The sequence below is a fragment of the Myotis myotis genome, unplaced genomic scaffold (genome assembly GCF_014108235.1).
Source record: "Myotis myotis isolate mMyoMyo1 unplaced genomic scaffold, mMyoMyo1.p scaffold_m19_p_1, whole genome shotgun sequence".
In the NCBI taxonomy this organism is placed as follows: domain Eukaryota; kingdom Metazoa; phylum Chordata; class Mammalia; order Chiroptera; family Vespertilionidae; genus Myotis; species Myotis myotis.
In genome coordinates, this window is record NW_023416313.1 from 40,994,256 (window position 1) to 41,007,863 (window position 13,608).

General features: G+C 39.9%; 1 protein-coding gene across 3 annotated transcripts in view; it reads right to left on the minus strand.

Moving 5' to 3' along the window:
* The window catches only part of EPHA5 (EPH receptor A5), a 349,025-nt gene that overhangs the window by 62,786 nt on the left and 272,631 nt on the right, over nucleotides 1-13,608 (minus strand). The window lies entirely within an intron of this gene.

Sequence of the window (13,608 nt, forward strand, 5' to 3'; positions counted from 1 at the left end):
CTATGCATACAATTAATTTTTTCCACAATGCCCTTCAAATTAAGAAGCATTTTATGGAATTAAGACATACAGAGCTGTATTAAATAGTTATTTTTATTTTACTTAAAGTGCTGATTCAGTAAGGACATATGAACTAATACATTTGCTTATGCAATTAATATAGAAGTGCAAAAATATGTAAGCCCATTTAAATATATGTCTCCTCCGAAATTCCGGCAAATTTTATATTCAGAAGACATTTTAAATAGCCCCTCAAATACATGTTTTGCATAGAGCCTACATATTTCAGCTGGAGAACAATGTCTTCCTCATTTGACCCACTGATTTCTTATTCCAGTGGAATTATTTATCAAAGCCTATTGAAAATGTTATGCATATGTGACTTTAATCACTTATGGAAGGCTTTCAACTTAAATTTACATTTTCAGATTTAAAAAACGCATCTCTATATATTAGCAGAACTATTGCTATGTTAAAAATAAGCAAGCTATATATAATACATTCACTTTCTGGATATCAAACATTCAAGATTATTTAAAAATTTTCACATAGTCATAGTAAAAAATGATCCAGAAAAAAACACGAGTAAACTGTCTAATAAAATTGCACTTTATTGTGGGAAACCACATAAACTGATGGCAGAATATAATACAGAATTATTTAGCGCTTCAACGCATTCACCTTACGTATATTTTATGAATAGCATTTCTAGTTATTTCAAGAGAACTGTGGGAAAAGCTTAGTAATGGACCAGCAAGTTTAGCCTTTTGTCCAAAATCTGGCTATTTTGAACTTTAATTCCTTGACATGTATCTACTCTATTTTATATCAAATAAGGAGAAGAAAAGAAAAGAAAATATAATGCTAGAGAAGGTAGAAAAGTAATTCCAAATAAAATTCCAATATATTTTTTTCAAAGAAGTAGGCAAATATATTTTCTTTGAAGTATTAATGATGTTTTGTTTTTTTAATTTTTTTAAATATATATATTTTTTCTTATGCCAGTGGAATTATTTCAGAGAGGGAGGAGAGATACAATAATCAATGATGAGAGTGAATCATTGATTAGCTGCCTCCTGCATGCCCCCCACTGGGGATCGAGCTCACAACCCATGCATGTGCCCTGACTGGCAATTGAACCATGACACCCTGGTTCATAGGCCCGTCTTAAGCATTCATGATGTTTTAATTTTTGTGCTACTATGTGACAATTTGGTTATCACTAAAATGGAATCCTACTAAACAGAAATGGCTATATGACATTTATTTCCAGTTTGATAATTTGTATTTAAAGAATATGCCAAATAATTATTCTCATTATAGAGATATTGAAAGTCAAAGTTACAGTACAACAAAATGTTAAAACACAGAGAAGTGTTTCTTTTGCACATCTTAACATATTTCTTTATAGTTACATTTATTTATTAGTGCAATTATAAGACATTTATTAATGTCATATAATTTTTGATATATACGTTAACTTTCCCACTGTATCTGCTTGTATAAAAACTCAGATTAGAAGCTGGCAAACTATGGTCCATGGACCAAATCGAACATCGCACTTATTTTTGCAAATGCAGTGTTATTGGAACCAGCCACATTCATTTCTTGCTTGTGGCTTCCTTAGAGTTGCATGGCCGAGTTGAGTAGTGAAAGAGAATGTAGGGCCTGCAAAGCCTAAAACTTTTACTACCTGACTATTCAAGAAAGTCCACCTTCCTCTTTTCTTAGACTGGCAGTTTCTTGAGATGATGATGATTCTTTGATTATTTTTTCTTCTTCATAGTTTAAACATAATAAATGACAACGTGTAAATAGTCAGTGTTTCACTGTAACTCGTGTTAATATCACAATTATCTCAGTTTATTAATATAAAAAATATGTATATATGTGTTAATTTCAAACATCCCAGTTCCAACTCAAAAATAATAAAGTAATTAATAATGGATTTTTGACTAATTCACCTGATCAATTTTTAGTGATAAAAAGATGATGTCATCTCCTAATAAGGTACAAACACCCTTCCAGATGCATGTGTACAAGTTAGTAAGCTCAGGTAGCAATGTGCTTAGGAAGGCAATAGTAACTGCATATTGTGGCCGTTACCTAATAGAATTCGCTTCATACTTGGTAGTGTTCTAAGAATCAAACAAGCACACTAATGATTCTATAAATAATAATATTTTACTCATTCCTCTTAATTTTAAAAATTATAATAGGGAACTTGTCTTAAAAATTAGTACATACACATACACACTCATACAATTCACTATGACACCAAATCCACACATTTTAGTCTTGAAAAATTAAATCATTTTACCTATCTCTAGAATTCTGATTCATAGTTTTAGCAAAGTTTAATAAAAAAATCTGAAATCATGTAATATTTGATATTTGTATGTCTACCTTTTCTGAGACCTTGTTTCAGATTTTGTACTGATAGTTTCTTTGACTTGTTTTAAGATGACATAAATAAATTTCCTTGGGTTACTTAGTTAACCTCTTTGTGTTCAATTGACAGATAAGAATCCTACTTCACAGGTTTTATGAAAATAAAGTGAGAGAATATATATAATCACCTTGGTGAGTATCTGGCTGATCAAATATTTTGGGAGAAAAGTTGTAGATATTACTCTTAGTAATATCATAATTAAAGTGATAGAATAAATTATCATTACATCAGAGGAATTTAGATTTTTCATGATCCATAAAAAATTACCATGCTAATATTTCCATTGATAATATAACTGAATAACAAATTACATTCAAACAAATTCATATAAATACAAAATGGGCAATGCAAATTTTTAAATCATAATTTTCACAAAATACATTTTCTAAAAATGTAGTAATCAGAGCATACTGTGCATAAATTTGTTATGAAGAAAATTAAAAGTAAAGTACCTTTTCTATAAATATCTGAAATGAGATAGATCTTCTAAGTGATTTGGACCTTTAAATAACTTTTAAAATAACCTAGTCACCTCTACACCAGATGGTATAAAGTTCATGTTCTTTCCTTAATCAATAAATACTTGCAGAAGTACAGGTTGAAAATGCTCAGAAGCCTCAGAGGTAATTTAGAAATAGAAACTAAAACGTGCTAAAAATAGGGGCTAGTCTAATGTATGTGAGCTGTGGTTCAGCACAGGGCACATCTGCATCTCCATCAGTTCCCAGCACCTGGAGGCCTGTGAGTAACTGCATGGAGCTGTAACAAGATCATTACTATCCCAGTTTAAAATAGTTTAGGCCTTCTAGGCTTATAAACAAAAAATCATTGGTCTTTATTTTAAGGCTATTTTGATTTGTCCTTTGGAAGATTAAGATATGATTAACAGAAGCTTTCTAAGCCCAAAGAAGATTCAAATGAAATTACTTCAGCCAGGCCTTACACAGAGCTGATCAATATATGTAGGAAATGTGTCAGTGTAAGTGAGATAACCTTCCTCCTACCGAAGCCAGGCGATTATAACTCCAGGAAAGAAATTCTCAAAGATACTAGATCAGAGAAGCAAGACAATGGGCTGTGGATAAAGGGTGGCTTAAATTCTTAAACAAGAGATCATACAAGTGGAGAAGAAAACACTAAGATCTTAATGGATAAATGAAAGGCAGGAAATGTAATTTCACAAATGAAATACTTTCATTAGATAGAAAATATTTTCAGTTTACTGCTCTTAAAAAAGGAATAAATTGAAAAGGCAGCATCGTTCACCCATTTCAAATAAACAACAGAAAATTGGTACTTAATGCTGAAGACAAGAGTGGTGCTTGTGCCCTCACAGGTGGCCAGCCACACTGAAAAGTGACACCAATCCTTTAAAAAAAGATCCTCCAAAACTGATCATAGAGTAATAAAAATGTCCTCTCCTTTTGACTCCGTTGTATAGCAAGCCAGTTAAGATCATGGGATTTGTACGCAGACTAGGAGCAGTCCTGGACGTATCCATTCATAAATGTATAGTTTCAGTAAACTAGTCACTGATGTAAATGAAAGAATAATTGCGACTATCCCATATAGGGTTGCTTTGAAGAAATAGTTTAATAATGCTTGTAAAGCTCTCTGCATTGTCTTGGGCTTACAGTCAGCACTTTACTTTTTTTTCCCTCCTAACTGATATTTTTCTAACCTGGTCTTGGGCAAGGAGTGTGATACAGATAATATGCCTGAGGCTGGCCATATATCTTACAGGAAGTAAATAACTCATAAATATTTCACAGTAAACAAAATATATCTGTGGAGGCAATAATTCAATATAAATCAATATAGAATAATATTTTTCTTAATTAGGGAACAAATGTGTAGGAAAATAAAATATTGGCATAAAAGTATATCAAACTTCTAAGAGCACTTATATTGGAGTGTTACATCAATTCACACTATGGGTCAATTTTAGTTTTCTCTCACTTAATTTTATACTCTTCAAAAAATAAAACAAATAATTTAAACAATTCCAATTATGATACTTAATCACAATGATAAAATTTTAAAGGTGTAACATCCTATCTAATAATAGACAAACATGGCAATTAACCATACCTCCGACACGTTTCCCATTGGCTAATCAGGGAAATATGCAAATTAACTGCCAACCAAGATGGCGGCCGGCAGCCAGGCAGCTGAAGCGAACAGGAGGCTTGCTTGCTCCAGTGATGGAGGAAGCCAAAGTTCCCCACCTGCCACTGCCAGCCTCTGAGCCGCACTCTAAGCAACTATGTTGCAATTATAGAAGCTAAACAAACCCCATGCTTTCAGCCAGACGGCTGAGCTGGAGTTGCAACAGTGTTACAATTATAGAACCCAAACAAACCAGATACCTGCTTTCAGCAGCTGAGGACTCAGAGCTGGAGCTGAGCATCAGAGCTAAAGCCAGCTCTCAGCTCCAGTAACAGCCATAGACGATAAATAAATCCCAGAATTAAAAAAAAGAAAAAAAGGAGAGGTAGGGAGCTTCAGTCACCTGCCAGCCTGAAAACGGCTCTCAGCCCCACACCCAGGCAGGCCAGGCACACCAGTGGGGACCCCCAACCTGAAGGGGGTGTGACCAGCTACAAACAGCCATCATCCCCTCATCCAGGCTGGCCAGGCACCCAAGCGGGACCCCCACCCTGATCCGGGACACCATTTAGGGCAAACCAGCCAGCCCCCACCCATGCACCAGGCCTCTATCCTATATAGTAAAAGGGTAATATGCCTCCCAGCACCGGGATCAGTAGAGCTGCGAAGCCTCCTGACACCGGAATCAGTGGAGCCTCCCAGCAACGGGATCAGCAGAGCAGCGAGGCCTCCTAGCACCAGGATCAGCTGAGCAGCGAGGCCTCACTGCCCTGGTGTCAAGCAGGGCCACAAGGCCTCCCAGCACTGGGATCAGCGGAGCTGCGAGGCCTCCTGGCCCCTGGATGAGCATGACAGGGGCAGCGCCCAAACCCCTGATTGCCTTGTGGCTCTGTGTGTGACAGGGGGTGGGGCCACAACCTCCCTATCCGCCCTGCTCTGTGTGTGACAGGGTGCTGTGCCCCAATCCCCCCATGGGCCCTGCTCTGTGTGTGACGGGGTGGAGCCTCAACCTCCCCATCAGCCCTGTCCTGAGTGTGACAGGGGCGAGTGCCCCAACCCCCTGATCTGCCCTGCTCTGTGTGTGACAGGGGGCGGTGCCTCAACTCCCCTATTGGCCCTACTCTGTGCGTGACAGGAGGGAGCTCCCAAACTCCCTGATCGGCCCTGCTCTGTGTGTGACAGGGTACAGAGCCCCAACCCCCTGATTGGCCCTGCTCTGTGCGTGACAGGGGGTGGCACCGCAACCTCCCCATTGACCCTGCCTTGAGTGTGACAGGGCCGGCGCCCCAACCCCCCAATTGGCCCTACCCTGAGCGTGAATGGGGTGGCATCGCAGCCTCCTGATCTGCCCTGCTCTGTGCATTACAGGGGGTGGCGCCCCAACTCCCCAATCGGCCCTGCTCTGAGCCCAACCAGGGGCTGCACCTAGGGATTGGGCCGGCCCTCTGCCACCCGGGAGCAGGCCTAAGCCAGCAGGTCATTATCTCCCTAGGGGTCCCAGACTGTGAGAGGGCACAAGTGGGGCTGAGGGACACCCCCCCTCCCCCACGCCAGTGCACAAATTTTTGTGCACCGGGCCTCTAGTCTATATGTATAAAGCCTTAACATGCAAATAGATCAAATGGCAGAACAATCTAACAACCAGTCACTATGATGTGTGCTGACCACAACCAGGAGGCGTGTGTGAAACATGGCAGGCATTGGCAGCAGGCAGCAGAGTGCGAAACATGGCAGGCATCGTCTGCGGCAGGATGGTGGAGCAGGTGAATGGGGGTGCCAGACCAACGTGGGGCACCGGTCACTACATCGGGGCAAGCCTCTGGTGGTTAATGAGAATTCTTTGTCCCTGTGCAGTCATCACACCAGGCACTCACACAGCTGCCTGCTTGCGCCGGCCCCTCTCACACCCGCTGCCACCGCCCGGCGCCTGCCCCAATTGCTCAGCGCTATCAGTTGATGCGAGCTGAGGCTGCTGGCCCCGATAGCCCCTCAGGGCTTCCCCACCTCCCCCTGCTCCTGAGGGGCAATTGGGGCCGGTAGCCGCCTCTTGCACCACAATGGTCCCACTCACACCCGCTGCCAGCACCCAGCGCCAGGCCTGATCGCTCGGCTCCATCAGCATGTGCGAGCAAGGCCTGCTCCATCGTGCATGGGAGTGGTGGTGGCGGGGACAGGGCTGCCAGCAGAAAGGGAACTGGGGGCTGCAGTGGGAGGGGCTGGGCGGGGGTATGGAGGGTGGGGTGAGAACAACCCCTGTTCCCACCACAGCCTCGAGGCCCACAGTTCCTTTCAAGGTGCACGAATTTATGCACTGAGCCCCTGGTATTTATAATAAAAAAAAAGCAGAGGAAATTGTTCATTGGTAATTAACACTGATGATGTTGATTGCTTTATACATTTCTTAAAATGTTTCATAATGCAATATTTGTGCATCTATGTCTTAATTCACTGCCACTCTTTTAAGATTTTGTACTGATTTCCTGATGAAAGTAGGCTAAACTTTGAAGAATATTTTTGAAAAAATTTGAAAAGGTATAAAAAGCATAATGATCACATATGTGGTTTCCAAACTCTACTCTTTATTTCCCATGCTTGTGCCACAAAGGCATAAAATTATCCCCCCCACAGGAGAGAAGGTAATGCAAAATGGTTAGAAAGGCCTTTCTATTTCATTTTTTAAGTATGCTTTTGAATAACTCTGTGGGGAATGCCACATCTACAGCACATGTATGTACAATCCAATCATTATTCCCCAGCTGTAGTCTAGGGAAATTGGCATAGGGTATAGTTACATGTAGTAATTTTTAAAACCTTTTTTAGCTCTCTGCTTCCTCTCACTCTAGAGCTTCTTACCCCTCCCTGATGATTATAGGTGTCTACCTGCGGTTGCCTAAGGACCTTTATCAAAATTATACTATCTGAGCAATAAACCCAGGTCAATGGATTTTGAAACATCAGAGGACCTCTGAGTCTTAACCAATCAAGTTCCAAACCATCTTAATGTGAAGTAATACGGAAAAAAAATATATATATATATATATTTTATATTTATATATATATATTTTTATATATAAATATATATAAATATTTAAATATATAAATATATAAATATATATATATATGTGTGTGTATATATATATTTATATATATATATATATATATCAGGAACTGGGGGAAGATACCAAGATACCAAGATATTATATATATATCTTGGTATCTTCCCCCAGTTCCTGATACAAAGCTCCTAAAACTGAGGAGACAGATTCCAGGCAGTCAGGAATCAGGACCATGGTGGGGGCAAGGGGATAAAACTGGGGAACCCAGCTAGATGGAGTTACTAAGGCATCCCAACAAGGTGGGGAAGTAAGGATACAAGCAAGAGGCATGAACTTTAAAATGTGTGGATATTGCTAAGACAGGCAGCATGCAGATAACTAATCACAAGGCAGTGAGGCATGTAACCAATCCTAAGGATGTTACTAAGGCAGTATTCTTTAAAAAAACAATAGGAACTAAAAAACTGTATCCACCCTCTAAATTAAAAGGCACTTGCTTCCTCTCCCCTTCTCCCTTCTCCTGTCACACAATGGGTTCCTGACTTTCCTGTGGTGGGGGAGCACATCCCTGCACTCACGTGGCTTATGGCCATGTGGGGCTCTACAGATAGGCTAATAGGCTTTAGATCACATGGATGTTCTCCATAAACTTTGGTTCCACTGTTTTTGTCCACAACGTCATGCTCCGATTTTGCAAGACAACGGACTTGGACTCACTCCCCATATTTCAGTTTCAAAACCATCCTAATATATAAAAACCCTGTTTCCATCATGACCAGAGGCTCGACCAACCAGAAATCAATCCTGCAGTCAGTGCTGGGTTGCCATGGCGACCCAGCACTGACTACTGTGGCTACAGGTGTGGTGACCAGCACTAACTGCTCAGGGGGCTGCGAATCAGGCCCAGAGAGAGGCCTGAAGAGAGAAGCAGGGTCTGATCCATAGCCTCTGTGGCAGCTGTTGATCAGCACTTGCTCTCTTTCTCTCCAGCAGCCATGGCTCCATTTCTCTCCAGGCCTCCACCAGGGCTGCTGATCAGCCCTGCTTTTCTGATCAGACCCCGTTGATAGGCCCAGAGACACAGAGTGGCATAGAAACTGACCAATCAGAACCAAATCTGGGTGAACTGTGAGGAGCCAGTGGCTGCCTAGGAGGTGAAGCTTTTGACACTGATTGGCATAGAAACCGACCAATCAGAACCAAATTGGCCAGCAGAAGAGGGCAGTTCCAGGCAAGATCACACTTGCAGGGAAGGGTGTTTGGGGGCGAGATCAGGCCAGCAGGAGAGAGCAGTTGGGGGTGAGATCAAGCTGGCAGGGGAGGGCCATTGGGCGTGAGATCAGGTCAGCAGGGGAGGGCGGTTGGGGGTGACCAGGCCTGCAGGGGAGGGCAGTTAGGGGCCATCAGGCCAGCATAGGAGGTCAGTTGGGGGCGATATCAGGCCAGCAGGGGAGCAGTTAGGTGTTAATAAGGCCAGCAGGGGAGCGGTTAGGGGGTGATCAGGCTGGCAGGCAGGCAAGCGGTTAGGAGCCAGCAGTCCTGGAATCTGAGAGGATGCAACAGTCGGACATCCCCCCAGGGGTCCCAGATTGGAGAGGATGCACAAATTTCATGCACCGTGGACTCTAGTTACAAATAAGATGCCAGGAGAATCTTTTGTTCCATCATTTACTCTTTGACCTTATTTCCTGACACAAAGCTCCTAAATATCTTGGAATTTCCTGGTGGTAATACTGTCTTTTGCTCTAATGAGATGACTCTTGGTGGGCGCCCAGTTGGAGGCTGGTGTGATTAGAAGCCTGGAATTTTCAGCCTCTCCCATCGTTCTCCAGAGAAGGGAGAGAGGATGGATAAGGAGGTAATGATCAATAATGCTTACATGATGAAACCTCCATAAACATCTCAAAAGGGATTTGGAGAGTTTCTGGGTTGGGAAATTCATTCATGCACTGGGAGGCTGTCACATCCCAAATCAAGGGATAGAAACCTCCCACACTTGGGAGCCTTACAGACTCTGCCCTATGCATCCCCTCGACTGGTTATTCATCTGTATCCTTTATCATATCATTTGCTACTGTATATAAAATAATGGTAAACCTAAGAGTGTTGTTCCCAGAGTTCTATGAACTGTACTAACAAATGACTGAATTCAAAGAGAGGAGTAAAGGGAAACTCCCATTTGTAATGTGACAAATAATATAAATGGAACAACTTTAAAATGGAGGCAGATCTGTCATCCCAGAACTGTCTTGTACATCTTATGCCTCAACCTTTGGAATGTTAAAATTGGGCAAAATAACCTTTGGGCTGCTTTTGAAGAATCACTGTATGCTGAACAACTGTTTGCAAAGATAATAATAAAGTTGATATAATGACTAGGGCACTGAAATTTAAAGACATTCTTTAGAATTAACATCAGTATGCTAGCTTATCTGAATCTATAGAAATCCCTTCCTTCTAGTCATGTAATTATTCCCCTTCTCTTTCTCATAAATACCCCCTGCCTTCACCTCCTAAAGGGAACACTATTTGGATCTCTGGCTGAATGATTTTTCAAGAATAGCTATTTTCTTGAATCTCAAATAAAAGCTTGTTGCCTCTCACTTTAGCCTTCTATTTTTAGGTTAACAATAGCCATGTGGAACAGAAGCTGTAGGTAACCAAAGGACCTACTACTTGTGATTGGTATCTAGAGTAGGGAGCAGTCTTCTGAGATGAGTCTTTAAACCTATGGTGCAAACTCCAGTTAATGTCAGAACTGAATTGAATTGGGGGACACCCACTTGAGATTGCAGAGAATTGCTTGGTGTGGAAACAAACAGACACATACACATATATATCATGTATCAGAAGTGTAGAGTAAAAACACACAGGGGGAGTGTGCCTTTCTAACACATTTGTTTTTTTCTTGTTTTCTGTTTCAAGACTGAAATGTCCTATTATAATATGCATCATAGTGATAACAATTCTGGGACTCAGTGAGAGGAGACAGCTGTCCTAATACGGCACTGATAGCAAATTATGGAGGTGTGATGTGGGCAGCAGTTACTGCCTCATACTGTACTGGAAGCACAATTTCTTCTTCCACATCTTTCAGCTCCTTCTATTCCCACCCAATCCTTCAGCCTCATCTTTCACTCCCCATGTTGAAAATTTAAGAACTATGGTCTGGGCATTTCTTTCTTCCTTTGTTATTAGTTTATTAGCAGATTAAACAACTTTAATAAATAAATTAATTCACAATAAATTACATACACATTTTAAAATGCCTTTATGTAAGTCTAGCCTTTACTGTGACAAAATACTATACCAAATATTGCTTGAAAGTATTAAAAGATGAATACCATAAAAGTACTCAATGATCTCAATTCTGCTATTATTCATATGCAGGTATAAAATAAAGATCAAGTAAGAAAAGTGAGATAAATCTTAAGTAAATCATAGGTATATTTTAAGTTCTAAAATTAAAAACAAACAAACACTAACAAATCCAAGTGTTCAATGTGTAAATATTCCTTTGTCTTAAATATAACATCACAAAAACAAACAAAAAACTAATTCACTTAAATGCTGGAATCAGAAACTCTCTTTTTCCTTTCTCTGAAGACAATTAGAAGACTTAGAAATAGCACACTGAATGAAAGCAGAAAGAGAACTTGAGGTGAGTTTTCTTTAGACTGCACTTGAACTGGTTTACTTCCCAAACTATGCTTTACTGATAATTCACTGTACTTCTCTTAATCAATTTAATGAGCCTGAGGTCATTATAAAACAGGCTCTTCTCCCATGAATACCATAGGTAAAGGCATGCTATGACTAGCAAATATTATTGAACATGTTAGATTCAATTTGCTTACTCATATATATTTGGAAAATCAAAGTAAATTTCATCAAATATTAACAACCTTTTAAAAACTTTGTGCTGCAGTTGTAGACAAAATCATTCTCATTATTAGATAACATGTACTGAGAATCTGTGCTACGCTTTAAGAATGAGAAATTATATATATATATATATATATATATATATATATATATATATATATATATATAAAAGCCTAATATGCAAAGGGTCCCCTCTGGAGTTTGACCAAAAGGGAGTTCAATCGCTCACTATGATGTGCGCTGACCACCAGGGGGTGGTGCGGAATGAAGGGAGGCCCTGACCGGCAGCTGGCAGCTGCTAGGGACTCTACCTGTGCATGAATTTCATGCACTGGGCCTCTAGTATTTACTAAAATCAGCTTCCTACTCACACTGTGTAAAGATTCTAAACTGTATACAGATTAAAGTCAACCAGGGAAATTAAAACAACAACAAACAAACCACACAGGAAGAAAAACTAAGGCCCAGGCCTCACCCCAGAATAAGTAAGTCAGAACATCTTGGTGATGGGACCCAGCATCATCATTTTTCAAAAGCTGTTAGTTGATCCTAAATTTCCTCCAGGTTGAGAATCACTGATCCAAGAAGTACTCAATAAATACTTGAAGTGAGTGATGTGTCTTATAATAGTCTTAGGAGAATTTACTTAATGAATAAAAGAGAACAGTTTGTAATTAGCATATTAATAGTCTGCATGTTAATAAAAGCTTCACAAGTTCCTGTAGGTGCTTAAAACAATTTGTTGTTTGGTAAGTATTTTAAATAATTCTCCTACAATTTATTTGCAATGGTATTTTAATATTATCTACAAATGAAGACTGGTTTGTTAAGTGACTGTAAATTTCATCCTAGCCGCTATCTTTTAAACAACAGGATTTTTTTCCCTAACATTTATTTATACAGGTTTCTTTTCATAGCAAGTTTAATGCAAAATGGCAGAATTTTTATCCTTCTATATTTCAGTACTAGCTACTTGGATTATTTGAGAATCCTAATACCTCAAAACAAAATAACAAAACTGTAAAATTATCTGAGCAATTGACCCACAGATTTACCATATAAGATTATATGAAAGCAAAGCATAGTTTTTCCACAGATGGGTCAGGAGAGCCTTCAAGAAGTGATGGGTATTTTGACATACAAGGTTTTCTCTTTGAGGTAGAGTAAAGCATATATATCTATATGCCCTTCCCTGCCGGCCTGTGCTCCCCTAACTGCCCTCCTCTGCCAGCCTGGTCACCCCCAACTGCCCTCCCCTGCCAGCCTGGTTGCCCCTAACTGCCTTACCCTGCCAGCCTGGTCCTACCCGGCTGGCCTGATCACCCACATCTTCTCTCCCCTACTGGCCATCTTGTGACCACACGGGGACAGCGATCTTGTGTGAGGGTGTGATGGTCATTTGCATATTACTGCTTTATTATGTAGGATGTACATATATATTTATCATATTTATATAAGACAAAGCTCATACTATTAAAGAAGCAGGAAGAAATGGCACTGAGTCACAGGCAAAGGTTGTGCAAGGCATTTTAAAGACAGGTCTATGGAGTCACAGTAAATTGGACATGCATGTACCTCCATGCCTACATGCCTTTCTCAAATATACTCTCAATTAACTTGTAAAACAAATTTTCATCTTCCAGGTCCAGTTTAAATCTACCATCTCTGTAACAATATTTCTGTACTCACTAAGGCAAAGATAAACATATCCTCTATTTTATTCTTACACCACTTTGTCAAAAATACAGTGTAATGGTGTTACATTAAAATTATGTGGTTGCATGACTGTCTCACTATTAGACTGTCCATGTTAAAGTATCAGAAAGCATATCAAAGGGTAAAATTCTTTCACAAAAGCAAACTCTACTGGTCACCAAGGTTAGAAAAATCTACTGTAGTGAGCCCATAACAAAAGAGGGGCTGCACAATCCACAAGTATTTTTGCAAAAAGCAGATCCAGTGTGACATTTTGAGCAGGAAAATTAAATTGTTTCACCTTTATATGCATGATTTAATTTTTATCACTCAAATTTAAATAATTAAATGTCAGTACTATATTAGTACATACACATGTGTTCATATACTATATTTATATGTGCATATAAT